Source organism: Seriola dumerili, unplaced genomic scaffold (genome assembly GCF_002260705.1).
Source record: "Seriola dumerili isolate Sdu_G_001 unplaced genomic scaffold, Sdu_1.0 BDQW01000226.1, whole genome shotgun sequence".
Taxonomy (NCBI): domain Eukaryota; kingdom Metazoa; phylum Chordata; class Actinopteri; order Carangiformes; family Carangidae; genus Seriola; species Seriola dumerili.
The window spans coordinates 4,314,115-4,335,910 of NW_019174481.1; positions in this window are offsets into that span (position 1 = coordinate 4,314,115).

The window sequence follows — 21,796 nt, forward strand, 5'->3', positions numbered from 1 at the left end:
TTGTTCAGATCTGCCCCAACGATTCGTACCGAGGGTGAAAACAAACGGTCAGATTCATGTGAACTAAACATCATGGGTTTGAAAACGCCCTTAGAGCGGCCGGAGTCTCAGAGAGAGATATGATGTGGGTAAATAAAACCTAAACTCTCTGCATGGCTAGATCCCACTTGAGATAAGTAAGAAAATATGTTTTCCTAATTTCAGTAAGCTGATCCTTTAAAAGCTAATGCCCTTGACTCATTGTGTATCTCATCTCACTCTTCTGTCTGTCTGTCTGTTGCTGTCTTTCTCTCTCCCCGTTTCCACCAGCTTCTCTCTCTCTCCTCCTTGTCCTTTGTCCTCACTCTTTACCCATTCTCCCAGGTCCTCTCTCTCTCTCTCTTTCTCTCCACATCCCTCCATCCTTCAGTCCCTCCTGATGGCAACATGTTTATCCATTATTGATATTCTGACTGGGCTCGCTTCCCGCCCCCCTGTCGCCCCACTTTCCTACAGCCTGCCCTACTTCAGCAGAGTCCTCACGAGACACTCACACACATACATAGATGCACAAGTTTGTGTTGGACAAAAGTTGTGATAACCCTGAGTGTTTATTGAAATGTGTGTGTGTGTGTGTGTGTGTGTGTGTGTGTGTGTGTGTGTGTGTGTGTGTGTGTGTGTGTGTGTGTGTGTGTCTTCAAGTCGGTGAGACAGAAAGAGAGAGACTAAGTGAAAGTCCACACACAGCAAGTTCCTATATTTAGATCCATATAAGAGACTGTTCCCAGCATCCAACCGCGCATACACAGGGCTTAGCGATGCATTACCGTCTCTCAGGCATCCAGTCGCCGACTGTTCAGCTCTGAAGCTCTGTTTATGTGCGCCTGCGTTCACACACGTTATAAGGAACAGCGGCTTTTAAAACAACCGTTTGCTGCGTTATACTGTTGATTTCTTCAGCTCTTTTTTATCCTAAGTGTGGTTCAAAAAAAAAAATGTCGTTCATAAAGCTTTTGGAACATCAAGTGTTTTTACTTTTCTAATTCGCTGTGTTCAAGCCAATTAGCATCTAACGCGTTCTTTTTCTATTACAGCTGAGCTCCCTTGCATCTCGTATTGAAGAATATGTGCGTGAGGCTCAAGAAGCACACACTACACACGTACTGACTCGTGCGTACACACACACACACACACACACACACACACACACACACAGTTTGAGAGCTTTGATTAGGCAGACTGTGGAGTGTATTAGCGTGTGATCCTTTGAAGAGAAAACATGAAAACGTTTGTTGTGCTTGCAGCAAAGGTTTGTTTGGTGCTGTCGCTCCACTTTGCTCCGCAGGGCCCTCGCAGTTGGTAGGCTGTTTTGAAGCCGTTATCAAATAAGATTCCTCATCTGCTACTTTCCTTTAGCACCAGATTGGCTTTAAGCTCTGTTGAATCCTCTTCCACTTCATTATGTGCGTAGGTTTCTTCTTGAACGTCCCCTTGTATGTGTGTGTTTGTGCATGCATGTTTGCTGAATATGTTCATTTTCGTAATCTGCACGTCGTGTCGTCTACTCAGGTGTGTGTATATGTGTGTGTGTGTGTGTGTGTGTGTGTGTGTGCATGCACATGCATACGTGTGACCATGAGAGAGTGTGCAGAATTTTCCCCTGTGCTGACTTTTAATTGTTCTGTGCTTCTGAGAGTGTGTATTCAGTTTAGTCCACAGCAATTGATCTGGAGAATAATGGTTGGTGGAGAGTCCCAGGTCTCCAGAACCACTGTCTGAAACTCCTTGTAATTACCTCTGGGACCACTGGCAATGATGATGGGAGAGAGAGAGAGAGAGAGAGAGAGAGAGAGAGAGAGAGAGAGAGAAAGAGAAAGAGAGAGAGAGAGAGAGAGAGAAAGAGAAAGAGAGAGAGAGAGAAAGAGAGGAATAGAATGAAACAAAGAGCGAAAATTGATAGAAGAAGAAACTGACAGAGAGATAGCAATAATATGTGAGGAAACCCAAGTACTGTGAAATTCCAAAATTCCACAGATTTTAAAAAGAGCAGATGGGTTTAAACAGACTTTCACCCAGATTTTATGAAATTTTGTTTGTCATCTGTTGTATTTCTCGCTGAAAAAATTCACTGATCACCAGAGTTAACAGTTAACAAGGTCCTTGTGTGAAAAGAGGCTCAAAAATTGAACAAAAAAATGAGGAGAAAAGGCCCATTAGCTGCACCGCATAAAACAAAATGAAACAATAAATGATTAAACCATTAAACAATGGTTACACTGCAGGTAGGTATCAAAACGAATTTTAAAATCTTACCTACTCCCAGGACTCCCTTTTATCCTTTATTCTTAGAATTAGAAAGCCTTTATTGTCATTGTGAGCTCTGCATACAACGGCACCAAAAAGGAGCGCTCCTCTTTGGTGCAGAGGAAAATCCAGACAAGCAACATCAAAAACACAAAGACACAGATTCTTTCTATTGATAAAAATAAGAGAAATAATAATAAATACACACACACACACACACACACACACACACACACACACACACACACACACACATATATATAAACTCTAAAATATGAACCTGAGTGAACTATATGGCACAATAATAAATAACATTGTTAATATGGTATTGCACATGATGAAATAGCAGTATGAATTGGTGGCAATGTTACATGAAAGTCAAAAATCTGAATAAGCACTGATCAACTTTCGCTTCTTTTACATAAGAAAAAGAAGAAGAAAAAAAAGATTCATAACTATGTGTAAAATATTGCGTGATACAGAAGGTGCATGGGTCTAGGTGTATAACAGCACCATATATATAGCTTTATAGCTTATCATTCTGCTTGTGCCATTGTCAGCCTAAGTCAATTTAAAGATCTGCAGTCTCTCCCATAAGTTGTTAAGCTGTTAGCAGCAGAGCAGCCCAGCCACTTTCTGTTAGTTTGTGCGTGTGTGCGTGCGTGCGTGCGTGCGTGTGTGTGTGTGTGTTGATCCAATCAACAGGAGACATGCTCGTGGAGAGCAGAGGCCAGACACAAACACACATGCTTCAGAGTTATCAGTGCTAACAAGTACAAGGCTGCAGTGATCTCCCAGCAGAGCCGCGGCCTTTGGAAAAAATCATTTATGGTCATTGTATTTTTCTTTGTCTGGCTGAACATGTCGTTTTCATCCTGAAGCATTGGATTCAAATCTGAGCTGATTCACATCGAATAGATAAAGGGGAGGATTGATTCAATGTTTCTTCAAAGTGGTGATGCTCATTTCAAGCGTACACACATAAACATAGTCATCACCTGCACTCGCATGCACATGGCCACGCGTATACAAGCGCACACACACATATTCAACTGCAAACAATGGGAGGTGAACATCATCAGTAACTCCAGCAGTATGGCAAATAGCTTTGTGCTGTTGTTAAGGTATCATCATTTCTCTTTCGCTCTCGTTCCATATCCACAAAAAGATTACATCGGGAAGAGCGTGCAGATGAAACTGGGGAGCCAGAGAGCAGGGGAATAGGGGATGGGGAAGGCGACGGTGCCGAAATGAAAACTGGAGATTACTGATCAACGGGTAACACAGGATGAATATTTGATTCAGCCTTTTGTGATGTTTTCTTATCTGAAAACACATATTACTGTTATATTGGTGTGTTAAGGACATGCAGGGCTGGGGTTCAATGCAGGCGCAAAGGATTATTTTTAGATGGAACATAAAAGTCGGCAATTCTCAGTGTTACTGTTCCATGGGAGAGGATCTATTGGTTGTATCATGGTGAAATTACATTTCATCTAACAGAGATTTCAGTTAGTGCTTTTGTTCCCTTTTGAATGGAAGAAAGCCTTTTGGGTGTTTGAGTCATTTAATGTTGGATCCTCTGAACTGCCGCATTGTTGCTGGGGCTTCACACTATAAATGACTTATGTCAGTGTGAGAAACATTCAGGTATTCACAAGATAAACCAAAAAATCACAACCACTATACTGTTTCGGGAGGAATGTATAGCTCTATATGTGTGTGTTACTGTGTTTGGATTATACTGGATGGATAAAGATTATGTCCTTGTACTGGAGATCATCAGTAAGCAGTGGTGCATATCCGAGGGCTGATAACATTTTAAACATTGATGCGACTTTGAAAATAACACATTAGGAGTTTATTGGCTTTGAGAGGTAAATGCTGGCAGGTATGTTTGTGAGCGTGTGTGCACACACACATGTGGGTACGCGCACACACACACTCACACACACACTAGACATCCCTGTCCTTGTAATTGCTCCTCTCATTGCCCCGAGGCTGCGTGAGCTGGCATATAAGCTATATAATAAAGCATATTATCCTGGCTGGTAATGCATTTCTGCCTCCTCCAGTCTGATGACAGCTGGAATTGAGCTCTGCGTGTTGCAGAAGGTGATCCATACTAAATTCCTCCAGGCAGCTTGGAGCTCTGTGTCAAAGCGCTGACCTTCTCCTGACAACTAGCATAATGAGTTTTGGAATAGCAGCATCTTCCATGAATGAGCAAGGTTGCTATTTAGGTTTTACTTTGATCTCCGTACACTGAAGACGGCGTATCTGGGATTTCAACCAGCAACAGTCCAGGAAAGATTTACATTGTGCAGCTGCTGTGGCCCAGAGGTCCTCTACAAATCAAGTCCAGCTAAGACAGCTGCAAATCAGAAACTTTTTCTTGTAGATTTCAAGAGAGATAATTTTTTGTTCAGTCACTGATAACTGCCATTGACTTGTAAACAAAAACAGCAGTAAGCAGGTGCACAAAGTAATGTGTCCCACTTTGTTCTGGTCTATTTATTGTATCAGAATTGGCGCCAATCCTCCTGTCAAGTTGTAAAGGGAGCGGTAAATAAAGTTGTCCTGCCACTCATTCTGAATACACCTGTACTCCCACGAAACAGCTGCGCTCTGACACAATACCATACTTTTCCAGTGAAGAAAAATGTCTGCAGTTTGGCGATTCTTTGATCTGAGTGAAGCAAACTGTCAGCTGTGCCAGTTTGAGGTGTTTGGTAGTGTTGCAACTGTGAGACAGGTGAAGTCTGCCAGAGTCAGTTGGAATAACACCATAAATAAAGTAATATTATCTCCACTATCTCTCAAGCAAAAAAGAAAACCTTCCATCCAACATAGACACTCAAATTCTTGGGGTGTAACAGTTCTGAAACCGAGACAGAAACAGCGATACAAACCACAATCTTGTGTCGCAATACCGGAAGACAGGATCACAATTTTGTAAATATTACACATTACACCTATTTTATTGTCTTGTAACTGCGTGTGTCATGGGACTATTCTGGTCCAATCATGAATGAGTGATCACGCCTGCAAGTTAGGCTGGTTTAATTAGCTCAAGATGGATGATAAACCACATTCAACTCCAAAAACAAACAAACAAAAACAAAAACATCGAAGTTAAAGATTAAAGCCATTGAATGTAGGATTGGTACGTTTCTGGCTTTGAGCCTCCAGTGGCGCTGTCCTTCCACGTTGCTGCTTTTTAGTGCAACAGATTCAGGAGCTAAATCAACATGTTAGTGAACAGAAGAGTTAGTGGACGGATGGTGGAGTATACTGTTTTTCCATTGCAGATGCTTGCAGGTTATTCAGTAAGACTTTCACTGATAAAATGAACAGTGATTTCTATATCTCCAGTGAACACGCTCGGTATATATAATATTTAGCAGATCGTGAATGAGGAATGAGCTGTGGTCATGTATTTATATGGTTACATGGAGTAAATTTTCTCTCAGATGGTAACTAACAATATTAGACTTATGACAGCCTTGCTAAGGTGCATTATTAGCGATGAGATGATGGTAGTAACACAAAGTTGGCGGGAGTGTTAATAAAAAAAGAAGTGTGGCTGACACCAAGTGTGTAAAAAAAAAAAATCTCCAGAAGTTGTAGGGCGTGTGTGAACCATTGCCATTTTTCTGTCTATGTGGGCTGCAGGGTGTGTAGCGGTGGTGTATTTTCAGTGTATATAGTAGGAAAGTGTTGGGGGTTTTCAAAGAGAGATGGAAGCGTGAGAGAGAGAACAGGGGTTATTTAATGATCAGAGCAGTGTAATTACCTCCCAGTGAGGTTCAGCCTTTTAGACAGATGATTATTCAAGAAGAGAAATCTCATTTGCATCTTGTACAGTAATATGTAAAAGTGTTCACTCTACACAAAATTAAATTGCCACATTGATTTTTTTTCTCCTCACTAAAAGTACATTTTTGTCCTTTTTCAGCAGAATTATGGTTTTACATGTAGATGAATTTATCTGCGAGCGTAAAAGAGAAGATGGTCTCTGCAGTTCTCGTATCCACTCATGTCTCTGGAGTTCAGCTTGGGGATCATTAACAAGGTGTTAGACATTATACTCTCTGCTCTATAATAAGGAGATGAGAAAAGAGAGGCCATGCAGTGAACCTGTGCCAAAGCCTCACTACAGCTCCTCTAAAGAAGGCAGGGAGTTTCACTATGAATGGAAATTAGCTCAAAGTAATTTTTCCAAATATTTGCAACACTTTACTCTGCATGTCCACCTCTCTTCAGTCTCTACACTACCCACACACCCACACACACACATGCACACACCCCTGCTCTTGGCAGGCCCACAGCTATCAGTATCTTCAAAGTATGAAATCGAGGACCCTGCTTTCATTCACAGCACCTCCAATTAGAGTGGGAGTGAAATAGCACGGAGTGAGTGTAATGACAGCAATCTAAGCTGTGTGGGGGAGAGCAGAAGAACATCTGACTGAGCTCATGTCACATTTGCTGCTGTACCACCCGGGGACAAATGAAGAGACAGAGGGGAAAAAAAGATTTAGAGGGAAAGATAGAAGATTTATAACAATATATTGGATTGTCAGGATAAGATAAGAATAAGTAAATGAAGGTGGAGGATTGAGAGAGGCATGGTGAGATAAAAAAAAAAAAAAAAAGAAAGGAGATGATTGACAGAGAGCCATCTGTTGATCTTCATGCTTATTTGTGTTGCTTTGAGCCTTTCCCCTCCCAACTAGTCCCTCGCATCGCTGACTGGGGGTCAGCTGTGACTGATAGTCTGCGCTCCTGTTTTCGGCTGACAGATGGGCGCAGGGACCGACTCTGGTGCAGCCTGAAAACGGATTCTCCATGCCTCTGTGTGCTGCCACAGCCATTTTACCCAGCTGTCAGTCACAGAGAGCATGGTTGACGTTATCAGTTGTACCCCGCTTAACGGTGGAGGTCTGCTCAGAACTGCTGCTGGGTAGGAGTCAGACGGCAGAAGAGAGTGAGGAAGGGAGGGGACGGGGAGGGCGAGGCATAAATTGATGGAAGTAGAAAAAAAAGACGAGATAATGGAATCTGCGAAGGTTAAACACATGAATACGGAAGGCAGGGAAATAGTGAGGAATGAAAAAGGAAAAAAAAAGGAGAGCTATGCCATGCTAGATATGAGTGCGGGATAATTAAAATGACATCAGATGGAGGGGCCACTAACATTGTCTCCTCCTGTAGATGGACACATAATGAAGATGGCTTCCAAGGCCCCTGGCTCGGCACCAAGCAGAGAGGTTAAAGATGAAGTACAACAAGAGAATCAATTCCCCTGTCCCTCCTCTCCTCTTCCTCTCAGGGAGAGATTTACAGGCCAAGTTATGACAGCGCACAATAACGACAGCCATATTTTTACTCCTGCAGTCTGACAACAGCATCCGCAGCCAATCAAATCAACCACAGAACTAAGTCGTTATCTCTACTGTGTGTGTGTGTGTGTGTGTGTGTGTGTGTGTGTGTGTGTGTGTGTGTGTGTGTGTGTGTGTGTGTGTGTGTGTGTGTGTGTGTGTGTGTGTGTTTGTGTTTGTGTTTGTGTATGTCTACACATGGGTGTTGAAAACTGCTTGTCATCGCTAAATGTGATTGTGCTACATTGAGTTGATCCACTCAATTTATTGCTGTCAGAGATAAGGGATTCTCGGGATAAGAAGATAGACTTTTATGGGAAACATATAAGAAAAATAAACACCCATAAAAGAACCAGTTTCAATCACTCAGAGATGAATTGCATGGAAACATGATCAGGAAATACTGTATGCTCTTAAAAGTCCACGCAAGTGCTAAAAAGGGGCCAAGGAAGATGGAAAAAGAAATATGAGAGTGAGAGGAGGAAAATAAGAGATACTTTGAGCCTGGACGGGCACAACAGAATGATGAGAAAATAAAGAATGAGAAGAGGAGATGCAGAAAAAAGAAAGAAGGCAACCAGAGAGTTACTTAAAGCTGGATGAAAGTGTGCATGGATCAATAGATATGGATGCGAATAGGGAGACTTTTAAATAAGGCCCTCACTCGTGTCCTCAGATCCTGTTTCACAAAGAAACTCAAACTCTGCAGATCAATACCCCAGCTCGTCTCTCTGACCTGAGTCCTGTACAGCCTGTAGCCAGTGGCTCCTCGTGTATGCCACTGTCTGTGTCTCTGTTTGTCGTTGTTCACAGCACTCGAAACCCACTCAAACAGCCTTTCCAACAGTCTCTTTATCTCTGCAGTCCCCGACTCCCTCCACATTCACACCACCTTTGCTTGTTAACTGCTTGTTTATCCAACAGAGTAACCACCCTCAGTACCAAGTAACAATCTGGCATGTTTTCATTTCCATATTTAAAAAAAAAAGACCTAGATCTGCTACTCTCTGTTGCAATTTGATATAACAATAGCAATACACATACGCATTCAGCCTGTACCCTATTTAAGAAACCTTTTCTATTTGCTGTTTTGAACATCTGGTACTGGTTAAGATTTTTCCTGGAATAATTTTTTTGTCAGTTTTTTTATTTTTTTTATTTATTTATTTATTTTACATTCCTGACCTGAAACACTGAACTGAAACTGAAGAAAATACCAGTTAACTCGAGGACCTTTTGAAGGATTGCTCAACATTTTTGGAGCTATACTTATTCATTTTATTGCCAAGAGTTACGTAAGAAGGTCAACATCACTCTGAGCTGAGAGGCGATTAGCATAAAGACTGTCAAGAAATATGTACAGCATGTTACTCCCTGTAACGACGTAAAAGATGTAAGACTGGAATGTCTCATCAACTATTACATGAAAGTTTTGTACAATGGCCCAAAAGAGTGAAGTCTACTGGCTTCTCTTGTACTACCACAATGAGGTTCACATTTGTGGTTTTAAAGGAGCTAGTTGTAAGTTTTGCTATTGCTACATAGCCAGTGTTAGCATTAACAGCTGTTTACTTAACAGTCTTGAAGAAATGTTGCAAGTTCAGCATCAAATTTCATTCCTTTATTCTCCAAGAGCTGTCTCCATCAGAGGAAAGCAATGCCAATGTTAACCCACTGTAGCAAGGGACAATCCCCACCACTTGCTCCCAACAAGACACTACATTGAGCAACAGAGAAAATTTAATTGTTATCAGGCCAATACTTGGTTGGTTAATGACCAAATTTCCATTAGCCTCATCTGCTCTTTGTGTTTAATGCTAACAAGCAAATGTTAGCAAGCTGACACTCTGAACTAAGAAGGCGAACATGGTAAACATCAAACATAATGTTTACATACTATGCCCATATTACATCCTCATAGAGCCGCTAGCATAGTGCCTCTTTATCTTGTTACATTTTTGTTTATGTGTGGATTAAATAAATTAGAGACCGTGTGTTAATTAGGTTAATCGCCTCCTGGCTCCAGCTCCACTCAGCATTAACATACAGATATGAGAGTGGTATCAATCTTCTCATCTAACTTTTAGTAAGAAAGCAAATCAGCATATTTCCCCAAAGTGGGAAACTATTTCTTTAACTTTATCAACAGAAAATTGAAGAGGTAAGACACCACTTTATTAAGGACACTATCTGATTGCCAAGTGACCTCTGGGGATGCTATAGTAATGGAAAAACACAGCAAAAGACCACAAGAATTGCTATAAGCCAATTATGAACACATTATACAGACAGAAGACGATCACTGATAAGATGTAGAAAGGAAAATATTAACTAAATTCTTAATAATACTTGTCAACACTCACACTAATGTATTTATGTACACACACATACACGTACACATACACACACACACACACACACACACACACACACACACACACACACACACTCTTTTAATTAATTCCTGACCAGCTAGTGTGAGTCATTGACAGCCCTGGGACATCTGTTATTGAGATGCAGATAGACTGCCAATGGTTAGTCTAAACTGAGACTGTGCTCCACTGCCTCACAGCAGCCCCTGGTCAAGTGTGTGTCAATACACAGAGATTGCTAAATTAGAGCTTCGTTTGACCAGAGGGCTTTTGAATTTAGCCTAGTTGTATGTGTGCACATGTATCTGCATAAACACAGGTATGTGTGTATCCACTGTCTATATACTCTATGCAAGAAAACCTAGAATTGATTCTCTATTTTTTTCTAATCTGAATCAGACAGAGAAAGGGACGGTGTGTCATGGACAAAGAAGTGTGTATACTTGAATTTATGCATGTATTGCTGAGAGTGAGCATGTGGATGTCAGACTAGCACTCTGCCCACATCCTCCTTGTTTTTCTCATTAGTAAAAGCGGACCTTGTTCGTCATTATGCTGTGATGGTCGGTTCCCACTGTGCAAATGTCACCAGAGTCCTCTCCCTGTGTCACCTCTGTCTGCTTCCTGCTGTCCCCTCTGACACCTCTGGGTCCCTCCCTGCCCTTTCTCTGACAAGGAACCCTGGTGATCACACAGACACACACTCGCACATACACGCACACTGGATTGCACAATGTGCACACACATACACGCACACTGGAATGCATAATGTGCACATAGACACACACTTATAAAAACAGCCACAGACAAAGAGACATTATCATAAGAGATGTCACCCATTAAAAGATGTAGCACCTTGTATCTCTGGTTCTACATTGTATAAATACACTGTGCATTCCCTAATATGTGAAAGAGTATACTGACAATGTATTGCTCTCTTAGTCTTAACCCCTTTTCACACTGCTCACCTATCAGTTAGAAACTCTGCATTAGAGCCCATCTGACAATACTATGACGTCAACAAGCACGATTCAGTATGAGACACTGCAGCTATTCACTTAGATGTTGCATCCTAGCCTCACAGATGCATTTAAGACCATAGCAACACCTATTCTAGCTCCATTCGTTACATTATGTAGACATACAAAATGATTTAGATGCTCTCCATTTCACTTTCATAGCCCTTCTCTTGAACAATATAGAGCGCAGCATTTGCATTCTGCATGGAGCAGAGGTAATCAGTTAGATGCTTTTGAGCAGGATAAGTACTGCATAGACATGGACTGGTAAATGCTCTTTCAATTCAAAAAAAACTCTCGCATTGTAGTGTGGGTGGAGCTGTTACCTCACTTCTATAGTGTTAACAGATACATTACCTCTATGGACTTATGAGGAAGTGCTGGCTTGAAATTTTGCATCTAGAAAGTTAAGCCAAAATATATTATACTGGGAACTGAATTGAAAATCAGCATGAATTCCAAAGTGAAAGACATAAACAATTAGGAAGGAATGAAGGACATTTCATGAACAATCCCTAAAAGTACAGTCAGAAGCATTAGTATTTGCAGTACGTTACATCCTTGGACAGAACACACACAGTTACCTCTCCCTACTATACTCTGCTTAGTTTGAATGTCAAGTTTATTTCTGTAGCCCTTTAATACACTTACAGGCTCCACGAGCTTTACAACAACGCCCACAGTCTGATAACAGTAAAAGAAAATGGCACTACTGATGTTAGACCGGCAGTGACAACATGGAAAGGAAAACCTCCCACGACAACCTCTGTAGGAAATAACAGATCCTGTTCTCTGATCTTCATCTGAAGGGGAAAGGAGAAGATAACTGTTCTTATTGTGAGGCTGCAAAACATTGGCAGAGGATAAAAACAATTGTTTTTTTTTTTTAGTTGTGATTATAGGTTCTGATAAATTAGTAAAAGCGAAGGAGAAATACTTTAAGGACATTGTGAATATAGAAAAGGATTTGTTTATGTAGTAAGTGCTTAAATAGATAAATCATTTAATTTAAGCAAAATCACTACATGAAGATTTCTTTCCAAAATGAATAGATACCTTAAGGAAAAGGAAGGCAGTGTCTTTGGTAGAGTCAGATAATGGCTCTGAAGTAGATAGCATATAGGTATAGAGCATATCTAAAATTGTGTAGACAATATTTTATTATTTTACCATATTATTTTCCTTAACGTCGTTCATATTGCAGCAGTCTTTTGTTGCAGAGAGTAAGCAGAGAGAAGGAAGGAATACACCTGAGCCGACCCCCACTGGTTGCTAAAGGGAGTTAAGTGTGTTTGACTCAGAGACTTGATCAAAGCCTGGCTGCTGGGCAGCGTGCCCTTGCAGTAGTCTGATTCTTACCTTCCATCTTGTTCATCTCGGCCGTGAAGCGGCAGCTCAGAGCAGAGTACAGAAGACAAGACCGCTGTGGAGGGAAACCTTGCTGAGAGCATTCGGACCTGCAGCAGAGTGTAGTTCAACTGAGGATTTAGATATCAGAGAAGAAATTACCAGAGGCTTATCAAGAAACAACCGAAACATTTTCTATATATTTCTTAGAGCTGGGAGATTGGAATTAAACCTCATGTCTCTGTTAACAGCGCAGTGGAGTTGGTGAACAAAACGTTTAATTCATATGTTGCTGTAGCCATTACAATTGGAAAATAACCAAGCTTCTTCCTCGTATGCGGTAGTGCAAGTGTGCCAGCCTCTACTTAGCTGTTGCTTAGAACAATAGAAAATAGGATACTTTGCTAATGCAGGGTGTTTTAGCTTTGTATGGTTGAATCAAAACATACATTTATTTCCTTAAAGACGAACCAATCAATATTTTTGCATTAACAATACAGAGATGGAAGTGACGATGCGTAATGTGAAAGGGACCGTCTATCATGATGAACACACAACGAATTAGAACCCCAGTGACAAGCATGGAGTGAGCCCACTCAGGAACATCCCCCACCCGAGCAGCTGAGGGTTGAATTGAAGTGGACACAAACATATGTAAACACTAAGAAAGTTATTGTTCCTTATTTAATATTGTTGTAACCTTTGACATTTTGATTTATGTAGAACAATACCAACCAAATTATGCTGCAAACCTGTTGCCCTCAACTATAAAAGAATAAAAAGAAAGAATGCAATAATTGCAGGTGGTGTGTTCAGGGTCAATTGTCTCCTGAACAGTTAACATAGAGAGAGAATGACAAAAGAGCTTTAGATCATTCAAGGCATATCAAGATTTTATATAAGTCGTTTAACCTTTCACCTCCAGGCAATTATTAATTTTCCTAGCATGTTTAATCAATGCTATCGATCGCTGTCATTAGGTCTGTGTTAATTAGACTTGTCAAAAGCCATAATCCTGGTCACCGTGTGGCTGCGTCTGCCCAGGAGAGGTTATCATCAGGGATCAGAGCTGAATGGTAATGAGGATGTATGGGCACAAGAGATAATACCAGAGTAGTGTGTGCGTGCGTGTATGGTGTGGAGGTGCACTGGGGGTTGTGTGTGTGTGTGTGTGAGGGTGGGGGAGTTTGTAATGTTAATGATGTCACCACCTACTATGGAGTACACTATTGTTCACAAACACAATACATCCTCTTCATGCTTAACTTTCTCATTTTCCCCTCCTTTCAGCGTGTGTGTATTTGTATTAATCACATAGTGGTTACTAAGCTCACACCGTCACATTACCTCCAATTTGGGGACAAAAAGCTGGTCTCCAGTTTAAGACCATTAAATTTGATGGTTATGATTTGTTTTTTAGTTAAAGCTGTGACTGTATAATCAATACTCGTATCACATGCCCACTACCCACAGAGAATAATCACCCAGCTCTGCAGGTACCTTCGTCTCTACGGAGCGGTTTAGCGTCTTTCAGGTCATTGTTTTGGTTTTTCTGGCCTGCAACTTTAAGGCTTTGATTAATTCTCACCACTCTGATCACGTTGCTTCCGGCATCAGCAGTCAGCTATTTTCAGCAAAAGAAAATTTAAAAAAAAAAGCTCTGATAAACCCACAGCATGCTGCCTGCCTACCCAGCAGCAAACGGCAGACACATGACGTGACTACCTACAGAACAAAGGGGAGCGTTTGGCAGCTGATGATATGTCGATGTTGTGTTTAGCTCTTGTTGCAGGTTTAAGGTTAGGGTTATAGGAAAATGGCTGGGTTTTCTTTTGTGATGGTTATGGTTGAGATTAGGTAAGACTCCAAGGAGTAAATGTGTGCATCTATGCGAGTGCCTGTGACGATGATGTATCACAGCCTTACATCTGCCAAACAGCTGGAGTTTTAACTGTTTGAGCCTATGGCCTCAGCAGGGAGGCAAAACATGTACACACATTGATTTTTCAGTCAATTGCGCTTAGTTATGCATTGATGCTATATAATGAACAAAACTGTCTCTTGCTGTCTTAAATGAAAGCCGTCTAATAGGCTCAAATTATATAATTCCTTCCCTTGTGTAAAAGAATATTGCTGGTGTTATGTGTTAAATGATCCACAGGTTTGTCCACAGCTGATATTCATCGGCCTCTGTCACTTTATTGAATTAACTGAGCTGAGAAACATTTCATCTTCAGGCGGTGGTGTTGCAAAGTTGTTCTCTCATAAACACTTACAAATCCCTCCCTCTCTCTCTATTCTCTCCATTCATATTGGCTCACAGACAGACACGACCTCACACACACACACACACACACACACACACACACACACACATATGCATGCATACAGACACACAAAACTTCACGCACAGTAGTGAAATTTGATGATCAGGTGTCCTCAAACCCCGGCTTCAGCTGCTGGGGCCCTAAATTCAGCTCCAACCATTCATCATGTTTTATAGAACATCACACATTACAGCTTGACAAGAAACAGAGAGAGACGGGGAGAAGGAGGGACATTCTGAGACAGCTGAGGAGGGAGGCAGAGTATTAAAAAAAAAAAAGAAAAAAGAAAAGCAAAACAGAGAGAGAGAGAAAGGGGAGAGAGAGAGAGAAAGGGGAGAGATGGAGGGAATGTAAGAAAAAAACGGGAAAAAAAAAAGCATCAACCTTTTCTAATCAATATCCATTTCCCGGGGCTGTCATGTTGTTGCGAGAGTGGCTGTTGCATTACCAAACAGAGAGCGTCTGAGCCTAAATAAAATATCACCTTCAATCCAAACCATTGCATTCATCTTCATTTAACAAACACTCAGCTTTTGGCAATACCTTTTATGCACCCTCTTTGCCATAGCCAGAATGAATCTGTCAGAATGACAGCGCCTGCCACCTGCATAAGGGAACATTTTCTCCACAGAAAGGCGCTTCACTGTTGGTGTCATTGTTGCACTGCGCGGTTCAGACGTGTGATCCAATAGCGGTGGATTGCAACGCGCAATTGAATTTACAGTTTATGACTCATGAGCTTATGACTGATAGATTACAAGCAGGGGATTTTTAGAATACATGACTATGAAATAAATCCAGAGACGGACAAGAAGGGCTTTCCAGAAAGTGTGAGTAGGCACATAAAAATGTGTGTTAAGACACACAAATGGGTTTATGTATGTGTGTATTTGCTGTAATGATGCACAATCAGCTTAAAAATCAGTTTGTGCTTGCGGCAGCGTTTGTGTTTGTTTGTGCATATACACTCCTTTAAATGAGTCTAGACTGACAGCTGACCTTATCAGCAGAAAGCAGGACCTAATTTGCGTGATGATAAGTCTGAGAAAAACATGTGAACGCACAAATTGGCTGTCCTCTCTCTCTCTCTCTCTCTCTCTCTCTCTCTCTCTCTCTCTCTCTCTCTCTCTCTCTCTCTTCACCCCAGCTGCCTTTTTTTCCCCTTCTGCTCTCCTTTCTTCCTCCTCTCCCTGTCTGTCTGTCATGAGTCTATGGACGGCATTAAGTAAATCATCTGACTGTTTATCAAATGAAAAAAGAGCAGCGTAATGTCATTACTGAAGCGCTCATCTGCCCGATTCTCACGGCTCTCAGTCAATGGACTCTTAGTTTTCCGAGTGCGTGAGAGGAGCAAAGGAAAGACTCTTTTGCATTGGGTTGCCTCTGCGAGTGTGCGTTCAGAGTATGCTATTTTTTTTTTTTCCTCCCCATTTTTGGCCTCCAGACTGGATAAATCTGAGAGCAATGACCTTGCATTTTAGTGTGGACATGGAGAATGGAGCTCTGGGAACGCGGTGACGTGAGCCTGTTCAGAAGCAGTCAGGGGTTGTGTAACTATCTCTCTCTGATCTCTCTGATCACTCATTTGAAATGTCAGTATAGCTGATCAAACGGTTGTCATTAGTCATCGTTAGCCTGCGATTATGAAATATGGGAATAGTAGTTAGTAGTTTGCCAACTGGAAAAGGGGGCTTAGCTGTTTTCTTATTGTTTAGGTGTCCACCGTTCTATAGTGATCTGTGTTGAGGTATTTCAGTGCCGATGGAGATAATAAGCATAAAGAACCTGAAACCTGCTTGTTTGGATGCATAATGTTTTCTGACACTGGATGTTATCAGAGAGGAGAAAGGAGAAAGAAAGGAAAAGATGAGACGAGTAAAGAAAAGAATCTTGTGTGGGTAAAGTCTCATGTCATCTCATTTGTCTGTCTTTGCCCTCTCCTCCTCTCTTATGGCATCCTGTTGCTCTGTGCTCTGATCTGTGGAGCCGTGACAGGAGCCTGATCCTCAGAGCTGCATCTCCACTTCAAACACTGAGGTAAATGACCCGCTGCAGCACGAGAGGGTAGCACACAGGATTATATGCATGCGGGCTCACACACACACACACACACACACACACACTTGCACAGACACCCACACCCACACACAGAGTTATATGTGCGCTCGGGATGTCTTAACTCGTCTTTTGGGTCTGCCTGAGTTGTCATCTCCTCCAGCAGCTGCTAACAGTCCATTTCAGCCTCTAACCCCGCCTGGGGCCAGCGCCTTACAGTGGAGTACTAATGATCTCTGTGCTTCAGTCTGTCTCTCCTTGTCCATCCGTACGTTTCTCACTGCCTCTCTCACTACATCCACCTCATTTACTGCACTGCCTCTCCTTTTGATTGCATCTCTGTTTATAATCATGACTGTCAGTACCTGCACCGGTTTAGTATTCTTGGTTGCGAGCACGTCCACAATTGTGCGCACGGCTGCGCGTTTGCACGTCTTTGTAAACCCAGTGTCCATTAACATTGTGTTTACTGTCTCTGTATCATTAAGAACCGCAGACGTGTGTCCTAGTAAAAGACTGGGACATAAACTGAAGTGATGTAGGCCTGGTCAGACTCACATTATTCTCTGTTCTATTTCCATGGCTGCTTGGGAGCCTAAAAGCCCTCATAAATTACACTGTTATTTGGGTCAAACCTCTGTTAGTAAGCACGTGGCTGATTTAGAGCCTCAGCTGCCGCCCGTTAGCTCTTGTGTTTGTGCTTTATATGTGCGCGCATAACCCACGCACACATGCACAAACTAACGCTCTGCTCTAATGACATAAACAATAAACATTCATTCATATCACAGAGAGAGGTGACATGAAGACACAGACAGAGAGAAAGGCTTAAATGTTTTTCATTTTCTGTGACTTGACCACAAGTAGAGTTTGAGTCAGCACTTGCACACGCTGTTTTAGTAACCCATCTTGTGTGGTCAGACATCAACTGTCACAGTGTGTGTGCTCACTGCATGTGGTTGTGGATGTGCTTGTGTGTGTGTGTGTGTGTGTGTGTGTGTGTGTGTGTGTGTGTGTTTGTGTGTGTGGGCATGCGCATATGTTGGTTTGCCTCCAGAGTTACTGTTAGTTTTCCACGACATTTTACAAACCATGTGATTGTGGTTTTACACTACAAAAACCCACCAACTGTTTTTTCTCTTAAACTTGTAATTTGGCTGTCCTGCTGTTTTCCCTGTAAACTTTCAGTGTTTATTTTATGGAGCTCTCCCCAACTGGTCTGAGTAGTGTTTGTACATACATTTGCTGTGTGTAAGGTTTGGTTTTATGTATTTAGCTGTCAGTACCCAAATGATATCATCATTTTAAACTACTGTAGTTTTCATGTCAAAACCTTTGAGTTTATTATGACATTAGTTAATAGATCACATGGTCCTGCTATAGCCATGGCAGTGGCTCTGTGAGACACAGTGACACTAATTAGTTCTTAGTCATTAGTTTTGCAGGTATTTAGCCATAAAACAAATAAGCTGAAATTTTGACTCTGATGATGATGCTCACTAAAAACCCACTAGAGAAAGTCAGTAATGTATGATTGTCACGTTTAAACAGTTTTTTTTCTTCTTCATCCAGCAAACGTTTTTTTTTTTTTAATGAAACGACAGTTGTAATCATCTCATACACAAAAGTCCCAAAGTCATTTACTTCATTTTGATGCTAGTAGTCAGTGCATTTCCTATTCTTTTTTTTTTTTTTTTGGCCATTTTTGCCTTTATTTGATATTACAGTGAGAGGTAGACAGGAAAGTGAGGGAGAGAGAGTGAGGGGATGACATGCAGTAAATGGCCGTGGGTCGGATTCGGACCCATGGCCGCTGCCATAAGGACTAAGTCCATGTGGTACGCGCGCTACCAGGTGAACCACCGAGGCGCTCCAGTGGGTGCATTTTCAAAAAGCATCTCGTTTTGTAATTAAACTCAATAGGAAACAAACAAATGACCATAATTGTTGAAATCCTAATGAATATTTAAAAGTGCCTCAGATGGTCCTATAGAAATGCATATGAAGAACATAATGTGTTGGAGAACCTATTGACCCTTGGCCACAAAAAAAAAAAAAATCAACTTCAACTTATTGAGCAGTCTGTCACACACACTGGTCGACCCCATATTATGTCCTCCTCTGTTTCCTTTGTTTGTCACAGGAAAGTCAGTGTCTTCTACTTGTTATAAGTGAAGGGTTTTTACTACATAAGTCCGCTACGCTATCAGAAGTCTTTCTGTTTTTCTGCACAACGGGAACTTTCCTCACTTGTACCCTGTAATTTCACAAACACACCCACGCAGCGATACACAACCAACAGCAGCACTTACTCATGCTCTGTTGTCTTTTATGTCACTAGCTATATCCCCAGAGGCCACCAATCAATGCCAAGTAGACACGCCCACCTGTCAATGGCAGCCATTATGTAGATGACAAACTGGCTGGAGGAAGAGGAGGAGCAGATCTGGAGGAGGAAAGGCATTATAGAAAGTAAAGGTGGTTTTTTAATAGTGGAAGGAAAACCAGCATTTGTCCGTCTTTTTGTTGAATTCCATACAGACCTTCTCAGCTTTTATGAATCCTTCATACGTTTCAACAATCTAAGCTCCAGACAGAGCCTGAATAATACCACAAAATAGTCTTAACCTACAGTGGCAGTCTAATGATGTTCCAGTGAGACTTTCAGTTTCAAGTCATTCCAACCCACCACTGAAATGTTCTTTGGTCTCCATTTAAAACTCTGGAAAAAATTAAAAGACCACCCCATATCTTTGGAATATCACATCATAGTGGCCTGCCAGTGTTTTTCTTCTGAGGCATCGTAGCTATGATAAAGAAATGGAGCTTTCTTCCAAAGATAATGATGATTCAAATCTTCTTTGGTGAGGACAGTTTTATTGATATGCTTTTATTTAGTTTTTTTGTTTGTTTTTGTACAAAACACTTAGATTATTTAGTTCTTGCTATTATTATTTTTTTTTTTTTGCTGCAAATAAATCTTGAGGGTGTTACAAGTTAAATGTTCATCTTGAAAATAGTGGCTTTTTTTCTTTCTTCTTTTATATAAGACTCTCAGGGGTTAGAAACTTTTCCTGTCCACATGTTGAAGTGTCCTTGAGCAGGACAATGAACCTTAGTTTTTCATGATGGCTAGGCCAGTGTCTTGCATTTTAACTCTGCTGCCGACAGTGTGTGCGGGTTAGTGAGAGCCATACTGGTCAGTACTACCCTACCTTCAAAAAGATCTTTTTTACATTGCATTGTATAAACTGGATCTGTATTTATTTCTATTTATAACAATTGTGCTACTGCAGTTGGCGTTGTGAATGTAACCCCATTGCTTCATGTCCTCTTCGGATGAGAGACAAACCATGGGAAAAGCACTGTAACAAACGGTGACGAGAAAGAATAGGATGATGAAAAGAGCATGAGTATTCAGACTGCCGTGCAGAATACAACCATATTGTTTTGATGCTTTGATGTTACAGAAAACTGTGCAGATATAAACCACAGAAACATCTATTTTCACCAGCCAAGGCATTAGAGAGTACCCTGAGGAAAGCCACATTTTCTGTTGAGTTACACAATGCACATAGGCAGTTGATGACCCCTGAGTTTCTACACCTACTTTTGGTTAAAGAAAACGTTTCCTATGGATCCACCGACGCTACAACCAGCCTCAGTGCATGGAGGGGGTTGCTGTGCTTTCTAGACTCTTTCCATGAAACATCAAAGCTTGATTGATGGCACTTGAAGAGCTGCCTTTGATTATACAGGAAAGGAGACGCACTTAAACACGTGGTGTGTACAAAAGAACACTCATGTCTCTCCATCTTACATACACATGTACACACATGTACACACATAGGCAACAAGCGAAGGAAATCATGCAACCTACTGCAATCAGCTGTCACACGCAGGGTTCATACCGGGATTTCACAGAAGGGCAGAACTAGGCCTGTGTTTTTCTGAGTAGGAAGACATTAGCCGTATAATTACACTTAAATACAGAAAATAAGGCTATCGCTCCATGTGAGTCACTGAGCCCTGGGAAGACATACAGCCCTGTGTGTATCTGTTTGTGTAATTTATAGACCAGCAGATGTGGTCTTGCTACATTTGCTCTAAATCTAGATTTTCATCATCTCTTCCCCAGCGATAGACAGCACGATTGGAGTGAGAGCGAGTTTGTCTTTGGTCAGAGTCCCTCTTGAGTCATTCAATAGCAGTTCAGCATGTCATGTCTGCCAGGCATTAAACACTGATTTCCACATCTGTAAGGGATTATGTGGTCAATATTATCTCAGTCCCTCCAAACCCATCCAAGTTTTTCTTCACCTTTTTTTTTTTTTTTTTTTTTTCAAACTCGAACACTATTTATTCTCCTCTCATTCTGTTCATCCTCTATCTGCTTCTGCTCCATTTTTGAAATCTGTTCCTGATTATAGGTGGTGACAGCTGTCCAATACAGGCAGTATTCTTGCTGATTCACTGTCTGGTTACCGATTTGACTTTGGTCAAACAGCATTTGAAAAGTCTACGGTCTTTAGCTCATTTGGTGCCAACAACCATGGATGGATTGCAAGACAATGGTTCCCTGGAGACGGTCTATTTTTAGCCATTTTGTGTTTCTTTGTGTTTCTTCTTTGTTGTTTTTTTTTGTCTCTTTTTTGTGTCTCCTTTTTAGGTGGGATTTCAACTCCTGCTGAACTCTGTGTTGATTGGTCAGATAGCTTTGGAACTCGGGGGGGGGGGGGGGGGTGTCTGTGTCCAACTATTTCTGTTACTTTCCGTCCGCCAACCACCCACTTCACGCCGTGATTGGCTAGCTATGTGGAGGTGAGAGAGGAGTCGGGCATTGTACTTCTCTCTCTTGCTCTCCTTTTTCATTTGTTACACAACTATTTGTGGCGCGTTTAATGTGAACAACTTAGTGCAACACTATCAATATCTTCCTGCAGAGACTGTCTAAAAATGTGCGTTGTAATCCCTGTTTTTAAACAATATTGCCTCTTTATCACAACTGG